The sequence below is a fragment of the Engystomops pustulosus genome, chromosome 8 (genome assembly GCF_040894005.1).
Source record: "Engystomops pustulosus chromosome 8, aEngPut4.maternal, whole genome shotgun sequence".
Lineage (NCBI taxonomy): Eukaryota > Metazoa > Chordata > Amphibia > Anura > Leptodactylidae > Engystomops > Engystomops pustulosus.
In genome coordinates this window covers 86,535,987-86,558,482 of record NC_092418.1, presented here as the reverse complement: position 1 = coordinate 86,558,482, position 22,496 = coordinate 86,535,987, and the positions used below count along the sequence as shown (strand labels likewise).

Here is a 22,496-nt window from a genome sequence, read left to right as displayed (position 1 = left end):
ACACGGTAGATTTCCTTTAATTGTATTCCTAGAATCTGGACTCATGCTCCTTCCTTCAGGGCCTGCACAAGGTATAAGACAATGGGGGACATTTACTATGGTGTTTCCGCCAGTTTTGTGGCGCTTTCACCGCATCTTCTACTCTCCTACCTATTTATTAGCTGTCGGGGACAGAAAAAATGACTTTTTCCGTCTGCTCCGACTCCTCTCCGAAAAGGGGCGTGGCTTTGGCGGAGTGGAAACTCAGACAGAATTAATATGTGTCACAGCCATTTTTGGGCGCTGTAAACTGGCGGAAAGTAGATCAAAAGAAAACTGGTCTAGCAGGGACTGTTGGACACATTTCTGGTGCTCGGGACAGATTTTGGTCCCAGGGACAGAAAATGGTCTCTGCGCCAGAAATGTCTCTGCACAGCTCCACAATATTAAATGTGTATCTTCTTTCCGAGAGCAGGTCGGTAACAAAGCCAGTGCAGACACCGACACTTTATGTAAATGTCCCCCAATGAATCAGATGTGACTGGAAAGTTATTTTAGGAAATTTATCATCAAAATCAAGCATTATAAACCAGGGACACTTACTCATAGATCCAGGCACCGTTACTTTGGTAATCTTTTTATATTTGGTATCCATGGCCTCCTGCCTTCTAATAATGCTGTAAGGCTACTGTGGTAGTTCCCAGAACTCCTCTGGGCTGCAGATTCACTGGCTGTTACACTGTGCAGCAGCGCTTTCCACCCTCTCACTGTGTGCTGAAACTTCCTGTTCTGCGTGAGATTACATTAGGCAGATAGAGAGGTAAGTGGTGAGGGAGCAGGGGGAAGGAGACACAGTGTAACAGCCTGTGAATGTTCAGTACTGAGGGGTTCTGGCAATTCCTCCAGAGCCTTTCAAGCACTTTAGCATAATTTTAAAAGTTGATTTTAGAAGGAAGGATTTTAGAATCACGGTGCCCGGATCTGTAACAAAGTCCCTGGTTTATCATGCTGGATTTTGATGGTAGGTCTGATGAAGCAGCACTGACTTATTCTTAGATCCCCTGTACCGTGTGCACTTTTATTCTCACTTAATATATTACTTTGTCATCCAGGATTCCTTTCATGCCGCGATCAGTGGAAGCCAACATCAGAGCAGAGACATTTAAAAAGCCTTTGTTATCAGAGCTAAAATATAAAAAGTACACAATCCGCGTTACAAAGGCCGCACGTGTTCTTCATCAGGACCAAGTACCTCCGCAGATGGCAGAGTGTATTACTAATAAATGAACGCGTTAGTTTTATTTTACTGAGGTATAAAATGTCTCCCAATAAATAAGAAACTTCTAGAACTTACACTGCCATTATTAATCTGCTCTTCATCTCATAAGTTTTATCTCACTTCATAGGTAAAACATGTTTATCTAAGGCCATATCCAACTATGGTAGTCGGTCCATGAATCACACCATCGATGACAGGACTCATAGTGATATACACTCACCGGCCACTTTATTAGGTACACCATGCTAGTACCGGGTTGGACCCCCTTTTGCCTTCAGAACTGCCTCAATTCTTCGTGGCATAGATTCAACAAGGTGCTGGAAGCATTCCTCAGAGATTTTGCTCCATATTGACATGATGGCATCACACAGTTGCCGCAGATTTGTCGGCTGCACATCCATGATGCGAATCTCCCGTTCCACCACATCCCAAAGATGCTCTATTGGATTGAGATCTGGTGACTGTGGAGGCCATTTGAGTACAGTGAACTCATTGTCATGTTCAAGAAACCAGTCTGAGATGATTCCAGCTTTATGACATGGCGCATTATCCTGCTGAAAGTAGCCATCAGATGTTGGGTACATTGTGGTCATAAAGGGATGGACATGGTCAGCAACAATACTCAGGTAGGCTGTGGCGTTGCAACCATGCTCAATTGGTACCAAGGGGCCCAAAGAGTGCCAAGAAAATATTCCCCACACCATGACACCACCACCACCAGCCTGAACCGTTGATACAAGGCAGGATGGATCCATGCTTTCATGTTGTTGACGCCAAATTCTGACCCTACCATCCGAATGTCGCAGCAGAAATCGAGACTCATCAGACCAGGCAACGTTTTTCCAATCTTCTACTGTCCAATTTCAATGAGCTTGTGCAAATTGTAGCCTCAGTTTCCGGTTCTTAGCTGAAAGGAGTGGCACCCGGTGTGGTCTTCTGCTGCTGTAGCCCATCTGCCTCAAAGTTCAACGTAATGTGCGTTCAGAGATGCTCTTCTGCCTACCTTGGTTGTAACGGGTGGCGATTTGAGTCACTGTTGCCTTTCTATCAGCTCAAACCAGTCTGGCCATTCTCCTCTGACCTCTGGCATCAACAAGGCATTTCCGCCCACAGAACTGCCGCTCACTGGATGTTTTTTCTTTTTCGGACCATTCTCTGTAAACCCTAGAGATGGTTGTGCGTGAAAATCCCAGTAGATCAGCAGTTTCTGAAATACTCAGACCAGCCCTTCTGGCACCAACAACCATGCCACGTTCAAAGGCACTCAAATCACCTTTCTTCCCCATACTGATGCTCGGTTTGAACTGCAGGAGATTGTCTTGACCATGTCTACATGCCTAAATGCACTGAGTTGCCGCCATGTGAATGGCTGATTAGAAATTAAGTGTTAACGAGCAGTTGGACAGGTGTACCTAATAAAGTGGCCGGTGAGTGTATATCGACAGGATTCCCTTCTTCCCGCCAAAACAGCAGCGCCAAACTGAATGAACTCCATGCAACATATTTTACCACAGGACATTGCACGTACGGTGATTTATCATCTGAAACTGCCCTAATCCTATATAATCTATCCAAAAAGTAGACAAATTTCACCGATCCCGTTTTTGGGTTTTGTATTTACTTTCCACCATTTATTAACATGGCGGAAGGTAAAAACGTACACTTCCGCTGGCTTTGTCACACCCAACGGCAGAGAAATCTTAAACTTTGTGCTCAATTTCACCACAAAGTACCTGATACTCAGCCCTATTCGCTATGAGAAACTGAGCGAGAGGGTATGCAACGGCCCTCATGGTACTACCTCATGGAGGGGTTGACGTTACAGGTCAACAATGTCCACCTGCTCCAGGGGGTGCATTGGTTCACACGTTGCATTTGAGTTGCATTTTCATTGCGTGTTGAAAGCATTAGAGCAGCTGAGGAGAGGTGATTCGCCTAATTACTTTACCGTTTACATTTGACAACGCAATGGTAACACATGCATTACAAAAGGCAAGCATTAACACATTGTTAATGCATGAGTTAACATCTCGTTTTGTAAATGCAAATGTTAACAGTAATGCAATTAGGCAAATCACCTCTCCTCAGCTGTTGTGATTCAACGCGCAATGAAAATGCAACCAAAAAGCGGTGTGTAACGGCACCCCAAAAAAAGGGTGCAGCACATGCCAAAGCATCATCGGCCCTCCAATCAGCTGATCTGCGGCAGTCTCACACCAGACAACCACCGTTCTTATATTGACCACTTACAGATACCAAAACAGCCATGATAACAACCCCAAAGACACTAGGCCCATCCTGCTCACACCCAACTATTTGGATTGTTTTCTAACATGTATACATTAAGTAAAATGCCTCATAAAAACCTAACTAGCTCCTGGAGAGATCAAACTGGTTTCTAAAGTCAACACAGACCGAGTCCATCACTATCTTTTTTTTTACAACTTTATGACACTGCTGTAAATGGATATTTACTTTTCTGTCTGGGTCAAACTAACAACCAAGGGTAAAAAGCCAAAAGGACCAATCAGTGCAATTGTTTACTGGCCCAGCAATAAAATCTATCAGCATATCCACAGGAAATGTCAGGACAGGCCACTGTGAGGAAGGAGGAAAAAAAATTACAACTCCAAATACACCAAGTGAAAGAGTTTTTTCACTGTATAATAGAAAGCATGCATGGGTAATTTTCGTAAGAAAAAACTTGGAGAAATTGATTTGGAAAATGTATTTACTACCTCTGCTTCTTGTCATTTAACACTAATGTTTACTTTTAAAAAAATAAAATAAAAATGTGTTCTGGTCACTGGTTAAACTTAAAAATTTGATACCCAGCCAACCCATATTCACATGAATGGAAGCCTAAAAAGGTCGATGGGATCTATTTGGGTCCTTCTCTGTTTTTAACATTTTGCGCCTGTTATTTTCACTGTTCTCCTCCTATGATAAGGCAACATTCACACAATGCAGATTGTCATGGAGAAAAACTACATGTAAATCCATACAAAGTCTGGGTGTTACGTCTGCATGGTACGCGGATCTGTGTTATGTGTTCTTTAAAGGAAACCTACCACTTGTAGTGGCAGGTTTCCGATGGAAATACCGGGCACCAGCTCAGGGTGAGCTGGTGCCGGAGCTTATTTTAGTTAGTGTTTTAAACTGCGGTATCGCGGTTTAAAACACTTTTTAAACGTTATAGCCGGCGCAGGCAGGTACGCGCTCGGCGCTTACCATGCGCGCGGCTCTCATTCACTTCCTATGTAGCCGCGTGCACGGTAAGCGCCGAGCGCGTACCTGCCTGCGCCGGCTATAAAGTTTAAAAAGTGTTTTAAACCGCGATACCGCGGTTTAAAACACTAACTAAAATAAGCTCCGGCACCAGCTCACCCTGAGCTGGTGCCCGGTATTACCATTGGAAACCTACCACTACAAGTGGTAGGTTTCCTTTAAAAATTCACTGTTTACTTTTGGCAAGTTCCGCAATTATTCTGTTACTATTTTTCCCTTTTTTCTGCCAAAAATTCTAACATGCCTCTTCTTCTTTTTAGGGTGCATTCACACATTGCAATGCATCTGTTTGTAGACGCAACAGAACAGCTGAGAAGAGTACTTTATCATTATTACATAGCTGTTAACTGTGTTAACACGTTTTGTATATGCTATGTTAACATGTAGCGATGTCATCAGGCAATTCTTCTCAGCTGTTCTGATGCGCTTAAAAACGCATGCGTTACTGCCACGTGTCAAAACGCATTGCAAAAGCTGAAGAAAGATTTGCCTAAGGGTGAAGACACACATGGCGTTTTTGGGCCGTTTTTACTAAGTGCGTTTTCAGATCGTTAAAAACGCATGCGTTAAAAAACGCATCCGTTTTTTAAAAACGCATGCGTTTTTGTCCGTTTTTCCGAAATTGCGCAATGAAAAACGGACAAAAACGCATGCGTTTTCAAAAAACGGATGCGTTTTTTAACGTATGCGTTTTTAACGATCTGAAAACGCACTTAGTAAAAACGGCCCAAAAACGGCCCAAAAACGCCATGTGTGTCTTCACCCTAAGGCTGGTGCCACACGTAGCGCTTTGTCTGCGCTTGCAAACGCAAAGTCGCGCCCAGCGGGGTGGGCCTCGGGCCGATCGCATCGGAGTTTCTACGGAAACGTCTGCGATCAGGAACAAGCCGGTGTTTTGCTAAGGCTGCTGGCAGACGTGCCGTTTTGTCTGCGTTTGCAAACGCAAACAAAGCCGCACCCACCGGGGCAGGCTGTGGCCCGATCGCATCGGCTTTTCTAGGGAACGCAAACAAAAAACGGCACGTCTGCCATCACCCTAACTAAGCGTTTACAACATGTTAACACATGTGATATTGACATTGATATTGTGTACATGTTTGCATTTGTTAATTTAATGTTAACATGTGCGTTTTGTAAACGCAAACGTTAACAGGAATCTAATTAGGCAAATCTCTCTTCAGCTGTTGCAATGCGCTTTAAAACGCATGCGTTAAACGCCACGTGTGACTGCACCCTCAGCATCCAGTCAATAGCGATGACATCCAGTAACATTTATAACCTGCTGTCTACGTTGCGATGGGTAAATACTGATGCAAACAAATACAAGCGATTCACATGATATAATAAAACGTGCAGCGAGCACAGGACACATTTCCAAATCATGAATGTCCATAGAATTGTGCACAAGTCTCTCCAAAAGACATTAAGGATTTAATGCGATTATCCCATTACCGGTGGCCATCTCCAAACAGAGCCATAATTCAGACATAATTATAGGGAGGACGTTGAGCGCTCTAGAGGAGTGCTTCTCTATTCACAGCCAAATCTGCAGCACCCCTCACTCCCCAAATCCTTATTATCACTTGTTTCCTCCACAAACAATGGGGCGAATACACATATTGTGCACAAACAACGCTTCAAATCATAACCCAAGTACTGAATATCAATGGCAGGAACACGGTGGCCTCTCAAAGCCACGCCGCTCCCCGCCACAGCTGCAATACGGAAACACTAGGAGCGGATGATGGGATAAAAATTGATTTAACCTACAAGGGACATTCATGAAACATTCATTAGAGAATGGAGAGGCGACATGGAAACACTTTCCCTTTAGGCAAAAAAAATATAAAAAAGTGGGCGTGCTACCGGGTCATACAGCCGAATGTGAATCCATTATTATTCTTCACATTAACTGTTTAATGACTGGACTGAATATACATGGCGGTGTTTAGTTTCCTGTAAAACGTGTTGGCACCGGATAAATAGATAAAAGCTGCCTTATTAACAAAGGGCGGTGAAAAAAAGGGTCATTTTTTTTTTTAAATCAAACACAATGAAAAGCTTTAAAAACAGGAAGCATTGCGAGTAATGAAAAGGGGCATAGAAACAAAGGCTCGAGCAGTTCAGAGGCTTCACGTGTGGTCAGGGCACACTTCTAACGCCACAACAAGACAAATGGATAAGGGAAGAGAAGAGGAAACTTGACATGTGACACGTCTGGCACGTTAAAAGTTCTTCATGTAGACATGACTAGAAACTGTGGCCCTAGATCATTCCAGAATCAATATACCACACACATGGAAGACACATGTAGGATGAGACCTTATAATCAAAATCTGCGCAAGTAATTGTACCACTGAGGGTGATGCCACAGATGGCGTTTTGAACCCGTTTTTGGTCAGTCTTTAAGCAGTCCGTCCAAAAATGCATGCGTTTTTTGACCAGTTTTAATAAAGATAATTGGTAAAACCTGTCAAAAATGGATGCATTTTCAAAAAAACTGTCCTATCTTTTCCCGTAATACGGCGCTCACCTCCTCCTCCTCTCCCCGTACACTGCCGTTGCCCGCTACGGTACGGGCGGGCAACGGCAGTGTGAATATAGCCTTAGGAATATAGGAATATAAGTGCGATGGCACATGTGCCATTTTGAACGCGTTTTTGGCCCACTGTTAAGCAGTCTGAACGCGCTTTTGAAAAACGTATGCGTTTTTGACAGGTTTGACCAAATATCTTAATTCAAACTGGTCGAAAACGCATGCGTTTTTTAACGGACTGCTTAAAAACGGCCAAAAACGCGTTCAAGACGCCATGTGTGCCATCACCCTAAGGAGTAGGATTCTATTTAAATTGTTCGTGGAGTACCCCCTAAATCAAGTACATTTCACAATTTACTGATTTTTTTACATTATTTCACATCTAGTCAACATAGGAGGACATTATAAAACATAAAAAGACACCACTGGGTAACATGAACTTCAGTCTAGCTTCAGTGTTAAGAAAACTGGTTTTAATTTTCGCTGCCTGTTCTAGAAGTTGGACTGAATCCAGTAATCAGATGTGTACACATGAATAAACCCATGTAGTCCACACTGTAGTCGGAAAGACTAGGGCTGCTCAATCTGCAAGGCAATTCCAGAGAATCTGATATTTCCTGCCGCACAGTTCATGTTATTTTAAAAATGTACCAATGATGAGTAGAGTATTTCCAATAATAGTAATGGGAAAAGATGACGGTCTATCAAGGCTGACCTATAACCCTACAGTGCTGAACGTCAAGAAAACAAAATAAGCTAAGGCTGCGTTCACACATGAGTTAACATTACATACACCTTGCGTTTTGTAAAAGCAAATGTTAACAGTAATGTAATTAGGCAAATCACTTCAGCATTTCAAAACGCAATGAAAACGCAACCAAAACACGACGTGTGACCGCACCGTAAGGGTACTTGCAAAAAACCACAATAGGAGGCGGTGATCTGGTTGCATAATTCGCAACCAGATCACAGCCCTCATAGATTACAATGGCTCCCGGTCATGACATGGTAAGCACACCTTGACCATGTCGGCCGCTCTTCTGACGACATAGGGAGGAGGGGTGACAAGTGCTCACCCCTCCCCTCTCCTCCTCCTGGACATGGCCGTAAATAAGGGCTAAGCTATCAATGGGTAAGAGTTCTGTCCAATGTAGACTAGTTTGTGGGTAAGGGACCTAACCCAGTTGTATTTGTGCAGTCCAAGTCTTCCGTGACTGCACGTCTAGCAGGTGTTGTAGGTATTCTGTAGATGTGAATAAGCTTCTACCATGCCAAGGGGCACTGCGCATGTGCGAGCTATAATTCCTGGACCAAAGACTCCTGGTGTCATAATCATGTATGGTGCTGTGAGTCTCAAGACTACCATCTCGTAATAAAACATGATTACAGCACAGGCCAGTGGCCCAACAAGATGTTACTGACTCATAGCACCACATGCATGGTAATGATGCTAAGAGTCCTGTTCCCTGGACAGTGTTGTGTCCCCAAAACACGACCCCCACAGAGATTGTAGCCAACAGCAGACGATAATGGATGCAACTTCTTATATAATGTTGAATGCCTACTTAGGCAACCACTTCTCTGGGCGGTAATCCAGCTGCTTACCTATACTTGTGCGCAGGCCCAGCGCCAGCACCCGGATTACCCAGGAAAGTGCCAGGGCCCCGGGGTACAGGAGGGGGCACCTCGGGGCCCCGGATCAATTGTACCAGTGTCACTTTAAGACTGGTACAAATGATCCCCTTCCGGCTCGTGCTGTTTTCTGCGCTCATCTGCCCTCGTTCCCCCGAAGCTGCGCTCCCCACTGTATGTGACGGCTCTGAAGCCGCGTGCACAGGATGATGTTATCGGATCACGTGTGCCGGCTTTAAAGCCGGCGCATGCCGAAGAAAGAAGGAGGCTGTTCCTGCGCTGCTTCTGGGGAATGAGGAAACGTAAAGGAGGGGGGAAAACAGTGTGTGTACAGGGGGGGCATACAGCGTAGCTGGAGGGGGCAGCGTGTCTACAGGGGGTGGGGGGCAATGTAGCTAAGCGGGGTAGAGAAGCTGCAGTGTGGCTACTGGAGGGCGGCCCATGAAGGGGCCCACTGAGCCTCTATTGCCCAGGGGCCCACTAAAACCTGAAGCCAGCCCTGAATGCGCGCCATAATCCACAAGTACCAGGTTATCCTAAAAAAAAAAAATATGAAAACCTGGGAAAGAATTGTCTTATGCATAGGAGGGGACATGCCGAGTAGTGCTCCATACAGGAGTCATTTCCCACAGCAGTTCTTGTTTTCAAAGTCACTAGAGTAGAGAATGCCGATGGCTGGCAGGTCACCTGGCAGGATGTCGGCACTGCCCGACCAATAATAAAAGTAGGTTGATGGCAAGGGCACCGTGTTGCAGGTATGGTCTGCTTCAATACATGTAGATGGTGCTCAGCATGAGACAGGTAAGTAATCCATAAAGACAAGAGAAGACAAAAGATAGCGGCACTCACCCAGGATTCTTCTTTATTCAACTTAGTGCATAAGACAGGGAGGTGCAGCACAAGAGAGACTTCGGCGACGGGCCGTTTCGCGCACTCCTGCGCTTCGTCTAGTTCTTGTTTTCATACATTACCCTTAAAGGGCATCTACCACCAGGATAAGACTGTATGCAAATGAGCCTGAGGGCCTCCAGGCTCCATAGGTGTTAATGAAGCCTGGAGCCCCTCAGGTTCATTTACATACAGTCTCATCCTGGAGGTAGGTGTCCTTTGATAGTGACAGGTCAGCAGGATAAGCAACATAAGATACCTGGCCACTTTTAATAATGAAAACAGCCCTTCATTAAACCTTGTGCTTGGCCCAGATTCTAGATATTAATTTATCACACACCGGGATACAAAATCACAAGATATAACACTGCCCTAGTTTTTCTATAAAGTCTATCAGTGTACATCCACATAAAACATACAAACAGCTGTATACACGCTCCTATTCACTTGTATGGAGCTTGCAGAAATTTATGCAAACACTACAACAATAGCTGAAGCTGCAACACAAGACTTACAGGACATCTACCACCAAGATGAAGGATTGTAAACCAAGCACACTGACATACTGGTGTGTGTCGCTTCTGGCCGGATCTGCTCTTCTTTTATCATGGTTTTTAAGAAAAAAAGGTTTAATTATGCAAATGAGTCGTAAGGGCTCCAGGCACCATTAACACCTATGGGGCCTGGAGATCCTTGGGCTCGTTTGCATACTTTTAAAAACCTATTTTTGTAAAAAACAAGGCAAAATAAGATAAATGAAGAACATATACTGCCAGTGGGGGCATACACCAGTATATCAGCGTGCTTGATTTACAATCCTTTATCCTGGTGGTAGATGTCCTTTAAAGGGACTGTCCCCAAAAGTTATTTTGTTTGCACAAAAAAAAGTCACACAATTTTCCAATATACTTTTTTTTTCAATCCCCCATGGTTTTCTAGATCTCTGCTTGCTGTCATTCTATAGGAAGCTTCATAGGCCACTATGAAGCTGTCCCTTAGCTATGCGATGGATACTCGTTGTGCACCTGTGTAACATCACATGACCAAGGATATTTACCGTGTTCACACGAGGCAGTAACACTTGCGTTTTGTAAACACAAATGTTAACACCATGTTTTTTGTATACACTAAGCGTATACGTCTGATAAATCGTAGAAGATGGAGGTAGTTGTTGCCCCCGTCTGGCCACTATATGTATTCTACTGTATAAGTTTACAGTGGGGTACGTCTGTGCCATATGTTGTAAGGGCACGTCGGAATCCTCCTGAAGAGTCCTTACTACGTATGGCAATCAAGGTGGTTTGAACACAAGCTGAGGCCTCCCGTAGAACGACAGCAAGCAGTGATCTAGAGAAGTGTGAGGAATAGATACAGAAAGCATATCAGGAAATGGTTTAAACTTTCATCTTTGCTCCAATTCAAATGAATGACAGCTAGCCCGGTCCAGCCACTACACAGAGAGTGGCGCTATCTGCTTCCTGTTCCATTCTCTATTTATCAGCTGCTGAGATCCCCAGCAATCAGTTACTGGGGACCCCTGCTATAGATATGTTATCCATACTTTAGCTCAGAGAACCCCATTTAAAGGGGCAGTCCACCGTTAGTCCTCCACGCATATTTAAGATTCCACAACCAAACCCTCATTAGCTTTAGTCATAGAAAATAGTACCGTATATCAGAACCTTCTCAGACATCCATTAGAAGGCACAGACATAACAGAATAAAACTTTGACATGACTGATACATAAAAACTTTCAAAGATAAAAAAATAACATCACAAAACTGTACAAAATTCTCAAATTAAAAAAAAAACAAACATTTACTATTATCATCAACTTAAAGAACATCTATCACCAGAACAAGGATTGTAAACCAAGCACACTGACATACTGGTGTGTGCCCTCTCTGGCTGGGTCAACTCTTCTTTTGGCTTCTCATGCCCTTGTTTTTAAGAAAAGGGGGCTTTAAAAATTATGTAAATGAGCCTGAGGGTCTCCATTAACTCCTATGGGGACTGGAGCCCCCCTGGCTTATTTGCATAATTGTAAAAGCCCTTTTTTCAGAAGCATATGAAGCTAAAAGAAGAGCAGACCCTGCCAGAGGGGGACACACACTAGTATGTCAGTGTGCTTGGTTTACAATCCATCATCCTGGTGATAGATGTCCTTTAAAAGTGTGCCATTACCTTTGCAGCACAAATACTATTAGAGTGGGGAGACTCAGGGTATTTAAACTTGACACAACCCCCCAAACTACTGTCTAATGTCGCCAATCTGCACGGGTGCCCTGGGTGAGCGCCGCAGGGGCTACATTGTGCTGTCCTTCCATTATTCCTCCTGGAAATGTAATATCATTTTGAGTATTGAGTGACTACCCCCACCTAGTAGCACACAGTGATCGACAGGAGGAACATCAGAGGGATAGCACAATGAAAACACATCGCTCCATGGTTATTTTGTGAACCATCTAAGTTATTCTCAGCTCATTAAAGTAGATTTAGCGATTTAATGGTTATATATACATATATCTGTGGTTATATACGTATACGTGTCCTCTGTGACCCCTGTTACTGTTCGCATTGTGACATTTTCTCTCTGTCTCAAACATTTATTACATCAATAAAATAAAATCAATAATCCAGTGATGTCATCACACAGCAATAATACTTCTCACACCAAAACCAAATGACCCCCCCTGCCCTCCTAATAGTGATCGATCATGACTATGACTATGACTACAGCCTACGAGATGACATCACATGACCGGCCATTTCCACCTATGATGTCACGTCCTGACGTCATCACACATCTGCAAATCTCAGCGTGTGAGTGCAGGCGGATACAATGCTGCCATTGTCATAGGCTGCTCACACACCTGGCTGCTCATCCCGCAGTCACATGCAGCAGCATCTGTCCGGCACCCATCCCTGCACACAGCCCCAGCACCCTGCACACAGCTCCCGGCCCCGATCCCCCGTGCACACGTCCCCATCCATATTTACATGAGCTGAGGCAGCGACCGCGGCGGCGGCTCCGGCAGCTACGCTCCACACTTCCTGTTGCGTCTCCTCCCCACTACACTACAGCGCGCCCCCCTTTCCCCCGGGCCACGCCCACAACGGGGCTGGTGCCTAAACAAGCCAGGGGACTCTCGAAGCGCTGATTGGCTGCTACGGATCCACGTGTGAACGCCTCCCTTGGTTAACCCCGCCCCTCAGGGAGGCTGAGACTTTGATTCCTTGGCGACCGCAGACACGGAAACAATGAAAGTGATGCGGTCGGGAGGGAATTAGGGAATAAGGGGCGTGTCTGCAGCCAGCCTCATAGTAGACCGCTACACGTCTGTAATATCCATAACATCACTGCTGCTTCAAGGGGGACTCCACTCTCCATGACATTTTACAACATTAGAACGGTATAATATTGTCTGTTTTAAGGCAATTTCCAAATTCTGATAACAAACCTGTAGCCTTTCATTGATTGTTGGTCCACCACCTCCTCCCCGGTTATAGATACAGATCTCCGAAAGATGATACGTGACATTTCTTTGATTCATATTTCTAATCTTTCACTAATTTTTATTGGTTTTCAGAAGTTTCTAGATAAAAATGTGGTCCAACAAGGACCAGTACAAGCATAATTACAGTAGTGCAGCAAAAAAAGACCAAAGATATAACAAGAGAACAAGAAAAATATAATAATATTTGTAGCACTCATTTGTAGCTGTCCAAAAAACAAAACCGGCTATAAATTAATATGTAAATCATCTCTTTGGTATTTTCACTCCTGTTTTTCCCTTGCTTGTCTGTGCATTCCCATATAGGACCCTTCTTGCTATGGACGCTGGTCGAGCACAGACAAGCGCAATACAGACAGTCCCCGGATTACGTACAAGATTATTGAAGCCTAGGGCTAAAATACAATAAATTACCAATTACCAGGGGTCCGTTTGTAACTAGGGGTCATCTGTAAGTCGGGTGTTCTTAAGTAGGGGACCGCCTGTATATACTAGTGAGGTCCTTTTTTCCACAAATTACCTTACTGGATGTATATTAACTCCTTAAAGGGGTTTTCCCACAAACCAAGTTAGGCCCTATCCACAGGAAAGGACCTAACTTACTGATCGGTGGGGGTCTCAATGATAAGACCCCCACAGATCACGAGAACGAGGGATTCGATGGGGTCCCAGGTACCTCAGACGGACCCCTCATCTCTCCCGTAGAGTAATGGCCGCACCCAGGGCGGGTTCTAGACAAAGTGGGGCCCTGGGCAAAACTAAAAGTTGGGCCCCAAAATAAAACTATTTTATGACCAGTCAAAGTCAGTAAGAGTCTCCCTTTAGTATGGTAAAACAAACTGTAATATGGGAGAATTTTATAGGAGATAGATAGATGATAGGGAGATTGATGGACAGCGCAGTGGCTCAGTGGTTAGCACTACAGTCTTGCAGCACTGGTCAACATCTGCAAAGAGTTTGCATGTTCTCTCTGTGTTTGCGTGGGTTTCCTCCAGCTCCTCCGGTTGCCATCAAATTTGACTTTGATGGCAAAAAATGTGCTCCAAACAGAAAATATTTACCTTCACATCTCCTTAATGTAATAGATGGACATGTGTAGAGTTCACAAATGCCCCATATTGATATGTTCACATGAATAAATCCACATAATATCACTAAAACTGTAATAACTAGACATCTGCTTTTCAGCTAGACATTTTTAGACAGTCACAACCCGCAAAATATATCAATAAAGCAGATTAAAAAGTAAAGGTGCCATAAAACCTATAGAAATTTGAAAGCAGACCAGGCGATGCATTTGGCAATTAACATTTAAAGTTTCCTCTGAAATATGTACAAATCCAGACACTTATATAAAGAAAATCTACTTTCCTAAAACAGCAGGATGTGAGGAGATCATACAGACATGTGTATAGTCACCAAAATATGCAGCAAAGGGAACGTTAAATCCACAGGGGACACCAAACTATATTTGCAGTAAATTGCACTGAGCGTCACACAGATCTATCACTGTATGCTCCTTACACAATGGTAACCCAAATAGATAACTATATATCCATAAACCGAGCTACTGAGATAATAAAAGTCACTATTAGATGTACGCCATTGTATTATCTGCACAATAACAGAGCCCTCCGCGCTTCATAAGAATTTGAGTGAGAACGTCATAACATCGGTGGAAATAATGGAGGATGATGGGAAATAAAAACTTTATTCCAGAACATATGTGTGTTTTTGGTGTTACATATAACTTTATGGACATGTTCTGGGTTGCGCTGTTAATATGTAGCGGCATTAGGCAAAGAGAATTGAATGTTCATCGTATCAGTCAATTTTCGCAAAAAAAAAAGATTATCATGAAGTAAAAGGCAATAAGAGAGAAAGTGTGTTCTTAGATAGTTCTGCATAGATTATATTAGTTATTATCCCTTCTCAAAATGTAGTAATATATAAAGTGAATATTTCCATTATCTGTGAGGTGCAGCAGCTCCTGTGTGCAGCAAATTCTCCCTGCAGCCTGATGGCTAAGAATCTGGAGGGGGTGCATTTCAGAGGGCTTTATGTTTAGCCCTGTGACACATAAAACCTCACTTCTTTTTTTTGTATGAAAGAAGAGAGTCTCCTCTTTTCTAAATCTAAATTTGTTTTTCTACGTGTCAGGAAAATGGAGATATTAACTGTTAAACTGCCGTCGGCAGTGTTTTTTAAATATAAAATAGCACCTGATATTCTCACTTTAAACCTGAATATCTTTGGATCCATGGCACCTAGAAACAAAATTCAAGATTTATTTGAAAGAAGAGATTCTCCCCCTTTCAGGGGGCCCTGGGCAATTGCCCACTTTGCCTACCCATAGCTCCGGGCCTGGCTGCACATGACCGTTCTGCTCCATACACCTCAATGGAACTGACGGAAGTTGCTGAGCGCCACACTAGGCGATCTCCGTCAGCTACATAGAGATGAATGGAGTAGAGCTTTCGGAGTGGCTGGATGTTCTCCCAGTGGTGCTGGGATTGGGTCACCCTTGGTCTGCGGGCTGTCTGGTGGGCGTATACTTCTGACCCTGTCTCACTAAGGGTGTCGTACATTTAGATCTACTGTGTACACCGTGTTTGCGTTAATCAGGCATCAACCGTTCATTGGTTCAATTCAATAGCTAATGCCTACTCAGCACCAGTCCCTGAGAAAGGCTTAATTGCCAAAAGAAGTGTTGGGGCAGATGATAGGCTGCACAGTGTTGTGTTTGTTACAGTATTTTTCATTTTATTTGGTACTGTATCCTAGACTATTATAGCAGTTTATTCAGTAATATAAGACTGCATACTTTTTACTTAACTATTTTGTTTATTCTGTATCTAATATGTACCATTATCTCTGTGATGTATTGTTACATGCTTATGCCGTGTTGTCCAACTGTCCTTCCTTTGCGATTTTTCACTTTGTTTTAAACTAAATAATATTTTTTTATGCACTTTCAATAAAATATATGTGTGTGTATATATACACTCACCGGCCACTTTATTAGGTACACCGCTCCAACTGCTCGTTAACACTTATATTCTAATCAGCCAATCACATGGCGGCAACTCAGTGCATTTAGGCATGTAGACATGGTCAAGACAATCTCCTGCAGTTCAAACCGAGCATCAGTATGGGGAAGAAAGGTGATTTGAGTGCCTTTGAACGTGGCATGGTTATTGGTGCCAGAAGGGCTGGTCTGAGTATTTCAGAAACTGCTGATCTACTGGGATTTTTTCACGCACAACCATCTCTAGGGTTTACAGAGAATGGTCCGAAAAAGAAAAAACATCCAGTGAGTGGAAGTTCTGTGGGCAGAAATGCCTTGTTGATGCCAGAGGTCAGAGGAGAATGGTCAGACTGGTTCGAGCTGATAGAAAGGCAACAGTGACTCAAATCGCCACCCGTTACAACCAAGGTAGGCAGAAGAGCATCTCTGAACGCACATTACGTTGAACTTTGAGGCAGATGGGCTACAGCAGCAGAAGACCACACCGGGTGCCACTCCTTTCAGCTAAGAACAGGAAACTGAGGCTACAATTTGCACAAGCTCATCAAAATTGGACAGTAGAAGATTGGAAAAACGTTGCCTGGTCTGATGAGTCTCTATTTCTGCTGCGACATTCGGATGGTAGGGTCAGAATTTGGCGTCAACAACATGAAAGCATGGATCCATCCTGCCTTGTATCAACGGTTCAGGCTGGTGGTGGTGGTGTCATGGTGTGGGGAATATTTTCTTGGCACTCTTTGGGCCCCTTGGTACCAATTGAGCATCGTTGCAACGCCACAGCCTACCTGAGTATTGTTGCTAACCATGTCCATCCCTTTATGACCACAATGTACCCAACATCTGATGGCTACTTTCAGCAGGATAATGCGCCATGTCATAAAGCTGGAATCATCTCAGACTGGTTTCTTGAACATGACAATGAGTTCACTGTACTCAAATGGCCTCCACAGTCACCAGATCTCAATCCAATAGAGCATCTTTGGGATGTGGTGGAACGGGACATTCGCATCATGGATGTGCAGCCGACAAATCTGCGGCAACTGTGTGATGCCATCATGTCAATATGGACCAAAATCTCTGGGAATGGGGAATTGATACAATTAAGTTGATGTTCCAGGAATCCCGAGTGAATGTGATGTTAAAGCTTTGTGAATGCAGAATTAAAAAAATTAATGTTGATATTCCCTGTTCCGGGAATGCAGAATTGAAAAAAATATAAAAAAGGCTAAAGTAAGCAGCTCCTAGTACTAGCCCATTTTTAGCAGTGATAAGCTGCTAGCTCTATTGCAACCCTCAGATAAAGCTAGCAGACACTGCAGCGCCGTACAATAAGAACGCCAGACCTTTATTTATATAGCGCACACAGATTGTGCAGCTCTGCACAGAGCTTGCCAAATCGGCATATTCATGAGGGGGCGGGACTAGGAGGCTGTTACTGACGCATGAACCTCGGCAGTCACCGCCTGCCTATGGAGTGTCTTCGGACCACCCCCTCATGAATACCCTGGACCACTTTTAGCTTGTGCCTTTTTATAGGTGACAGATCCTCTTTAAGGTGACGTTCTGGAAATGCGGAAATGTAGAATCTGAAGTTGATGTTCTGGGAATGTATAAGTGTAAAATTTGAAGTTGAAATTCCAGGCATGGCCAGTGCTGACCATAATGGTGGCATATTGGGAGCAGTGCAGTCAGGGCTGGCTTCAGGATTTGTTCTGAAAACTCACGACTCAACTCACTCCCCCCAATAGCCACAGGGTCCCTCCCCCACCACTCAGTAGCCACACTGTTCCCATCCACCCGTAGCCACACACTGTCACCCCCATAGCCAAACTGTCCCCCCCCAAAGCTACACTGTCCTCCCTATAAGCCACACTGTCCCCCCCAAAAGAACACTGTGTGCCCCCATAAGCCACACTGCCCCCTTCCCCCATAAGCCACACTACTCCCTTCCCCCATAAGCCAGTCTGTGTGTGTCCCCAACCAAAAGTCACACTGTCCCTTCCATAAGGCACACTGCCCCCCCCCCATAAGGCACATTGTCCCCACCCCTAAAAGCACACTGCCTCCCCATAAGGCACATTGTCCCCCCTATAAGGCACTCTGGCCCTCCCATAAGGCATACTGTCCACCACCCTAAGGCACACTGTCCCCCCCATAAGGCACACTGTCCCCCCATAAGGCACACTATCCATCCCCATAAGGCACATTATCCCCCCCTTCCTCATAAGGCACACTACCCCGCCCTAAAGGCACACTATCCCTACCCATAAGGCACATAAGGCACACTGTTCCCCCCTTCCCCTTAAGGCACAATGTCCGCCTCCTCACTCTGGGTAACAAAAAAAACCCCTCCCCGTTCCTTCTTTTTTCTCATGTGCCTGTTGTAGGCTCTGGCTCTGAAGCCGGCACACATGATCTGATGACATCATTATGTGTGCCGACTTCAAAGCCTTCCATACAGTGCGTAGCTCCCCTTCGGGGGAGCAAGGAAAGGTGAGTTATGGATTCTGCCTCTATGCTGCGCTCCTGACGAGTGTAGCATAGATGCAGTAAACTACACAAGCCCAAAGGTGATCTTTTGTACCGGCAACACTGGTACAATTCATCCAGGGCCTAAATTTTTTTTCTCTTGGGCCCCGGCACTTGTCTGGATAAGCCGAGTGCTGGCGTCAGGTCTGAATGCAGTACTGAATAAATGTCCCTCATAGAAGCCCAGTTGTTAGTGAAGTGCTGCTGGTCACCTTTCCAGCTTATGTAAAGTGGAATTCCACCTTGTTTGTCCAATATAGCTCTATAGTGCAGATAGGCGAGCAGTAGCAGGGTGTGAATGCCAAAATTGCAAACACAATGCATGCACTTCAAGCAGTTCCAGCGGTGGTGCTGTTTCGCCCAGACAGATGAGCTTTAGCCCCATGGCACTGCTAAGAGTGGTGCTGTGGTCGCTAGGCTGACTGGAGGAGAAAGCAGGAGAGGAGGAAGTAGAGGAGGAGGAGGAGAGAACCGGAGGTGAGAAGTGATGTCCGACAATACTATTTGGGGTCAGAATAGGAAGCAGAGCACCTCCTGCCTCAGGACCAGCAGTCACTACATGAACCAGTGGGCAGTTAGGGAGATGGAGATGCAAGATGCACCTCTGGACTAATAGCATTGCGCAGTGCACATCTGATGTTTTCCACAACCTGTTGGTGCAGGAGGGGGACCACTTGCCTGGAAAAAAGTGTCTGGGGACCTCATACAGTGGAACGGTTGCTGCCATCAGATCTACTAGCCTTAATTAGAACATTTCATTTGGAAATGCTCCTATTCAGTATCAGAGGTTGTGCATGCGATGGGCCAAACTTTTGCTTTGGTTGCTTTGGTTGCGTAACTACAGCGGTAGCAGCCATAGCAGACGCTATGGGGCCCACAGTGTCAGGGGGCCCCGTCATCCGACCTTACACTAAAGAATGTGCACCATCATATACATATTATGCTGCACATTGTGGTATATATATATTGTTTATGTGTGTGTATCTGTGATGAGTATATGCTGTATGTGTATATTGTGTCTGGTGTGTATAAATACAATACATTATGTATGTATGTAAGCTGTATGTCTGTATATGGCACTGTATGTGTGTATATGTGATGTGCATATGCTCTATATGTGTGTAACAGTGTATAAATGTGCATGTATATGTGATGACCTGTATGTTTATGTATATAGGAATGTAATACATGTATATTTTTAAGCCGGCAGGGGGTCCCCTTTAGAAGTCTGCTATGGGGCCCTGCCTCTCCGAGTTACGCCACTGAGCGGAATGGATGGTGTGGACAGGTTTGGTGATGGTGTTGCTGATGGTGGTGGTAGTGGTCACCTGCTCTCCCTCTGCTATGACCGTGCATAAAGCGAGAATTGCAGAGGGAGAGCTGGTGACGTCAGCAGCTCTCTTAGCACAGTGTAGTTGTGTCAGTCAGCCGAGGGGCCATGAATGAATTACTTATCTTGAGAGCAAAAAGCAGTGCGCCCCATTTGCATACTTTAAAAAGCTTTTTTTTCTACTCTACAGTTCAAAAAGATACAAAAAGAAGTTTACTGGCGATGGGGACGGGATGGGGAGCAGCTACAATCAGGTAATCTGATGGTGGATGTCCTTCGATGTGCACTTTTAATTGACAAGAGCAACTTTACAATCAAGGTACTACTGTGTGAAATTCACTGACAACAGCACCTTTATGATCTATGTATTAGTGCACGCTATTCATTGATAACTGCAATTTTATGATCTACGGAATTAGTGTGCTCTATTCACTTACCTGAGAAACTATACAATCAAGGTATTACTGGATGCTATTCACTGACATGAGCAACTTTACAATCAATATATCACTGTATGCAATTCACTAGCAGAAGAAACTTTACAATCAACTTTTACAATCTAGGTATGATTCATGATGATTATAAAAACTATACAGAGACTGGACCTTCAGTACCCTGCTGCCAACTCTATACACCAAAGTGCCCTGAAAAGGGCAATTGTTGGGGTTTTTTTTGGACCAGCAACCTCTTCTTAGCTTTTTTTAATATCTGTAATGCGCTCTTGTACTGCAGAGTCACATGTGGAGCCCGGCCAATCACAAGCACGCCTACAGAGGACCTGCAAGTGGTTGTGAAGCACCTGTAAGCTGCTTGATTGGCTGTTTCAGCAGTCTGGTGCTTTTTCCCAAACACAGACCCGGATCCTGAACAGCAGTGCTTGTTCGGTCTCCGGGTCCATGGGTACCGAGCCAGCTAAATTTGGATCAGATCCGAACTTTGCAGTTCAGGTCCGTTTATCATTACAAATCTGATCTAAAGATGATACGAGTATAGATTGTATGTTATTTTTTATACCTGTTTGGGCAAAAATATTAAAACCCCATAATTCCACAATCCCTTTAACTTGTGATTAGAACTGTCTCAAATCATAGACTGCTGTCCAGGGTATAAAACAGGCCCAGGACTTGAAGCTCCCTCTGAATTCCTGAGTACAATGTTTTAACAAAGTCTGCTGTACATGTATGGAAAAAGTAATAAACGTACACAATAAATGGTCACCCAGAGGCGTAGTTATAGCTCATGGGTCCAGATGTAAAGATGAATTAATAACTTTATTTACAGCCCCCCATAAATTAGTTATATACTGCACCCTCCCATAAAGAAACGCTACCACATGAATGCAGTGCTGCTTAAGAAAACATAATTACATGCTGGGGTATGCCATTCTTCTTTTTGCTTCTAATGGCTTAGTTTTTGAGAAAAACATATTTTGAAATTATGCAAATGCACCTCAAAGGCTGCCGGCTATGTCACAGAAACCAGGGGCGGAACTTGAGGGGGTACAGAGGATGCAGTCACAACCGGGCCCAAGAGGCTTTGGGGGCCCATAAGGTCTCACTTTCCCATATGAGAAGACTAGTACTATGAACCATAAATTATAGTCGGGTGGGGGTGGGGGTGGGGGGGGTCTGGCACAGATTTGCACTGGGGCCCATCAGCGTCAAGTTACGCCACTGACAGAAACTTCTGGCTCTGTCATCTGCTGATTATTCACGCCTCTATTCTATGATCAGAAATGCTGAATCGAGGTGTGATATTACTTGACCATGGACAGATTTCTGTCAGTTGGAAGTAAAAATATAAGCTCTCCATAGCAGGACAGCAAGCAGACATTTAGAAAACCATGAGAAATTGATACATAGAGTATTTGGAAAATTGTATAACATTTCATTTTACAAATAATATCAATTATTTTCAGAAAATGGACAACCCCTGTAATGAAGTAAATATACCACTTGTGTCAGATAATAAAACTCCTGTTCAGACTACTGTAGTGTGTCGCGATTTTGTACTTCATTTGCTCTTTTGTTGTGACCTTGCTATGTCGATGATTCTTGTATGTTGGTTCTGTTGTGTCTTTGTCTCAGTGTTTTACACTTTGACAAAGGGAGAGATTGTGGACCAGTTACTGGCTTCTGCCTACGGTGGATTAGAGTAAGCAGGAAGGCGAGATTGGTTGGTTCAGTATCAGATCTCAATGGGACACATTTACTATAGTAAATGTGCCCCATTGTGAATAGTAAATAGTTTCCCGACTATTTACAATTTTGCACCGCATTTAACAGGGGTTTTTGGCGCACGTGATGGGATTTTGGCGCAATCACCGATTTTGACACAAATCTGGGGGCAAGACATGCACTCACATACACCGGGAAGAAGATGGTGAACTCCGGCGCACGAGCTTGGTGAATTGCGCCGGACTTTATCCTCGTCGGACATTCCGGATCAGGGATCACGACAGGACCGGGTAAGTAAATGTGCCCCATTGTCT

General features: G+C 44.3%; 1 protein-coding gene across 3 annotated transcripts in view; it reads right to left on the bottom strand.

The window, feature by feature from the left end:
- SESTD1 (SEC14 and spectrin domain containing 1) overlaps positions 1 to 12,725 on the bottom strand; it is a 102,282-nt gene extending 89,557 nt beyond the window's left edge. For 2 of the 3 annotated variants that reach the window (XM_072121595.1, XM_072121597.1), the window contains exon 1: positions 12,604 to 12,725. The gene's annotated coding sequence lies outside the window, so the exon portion shown is untranslated. Of the gene's footprint in view, positions 1 to 12,476; positions 12,532 to 12,603 lie in introns of those variants that run through there. The other variant, XM_072121596.1, reaches the window with a different exon arrangement.
- Positions 12,726 to 22,496: the final 9,771 nt, after the last annotated feature.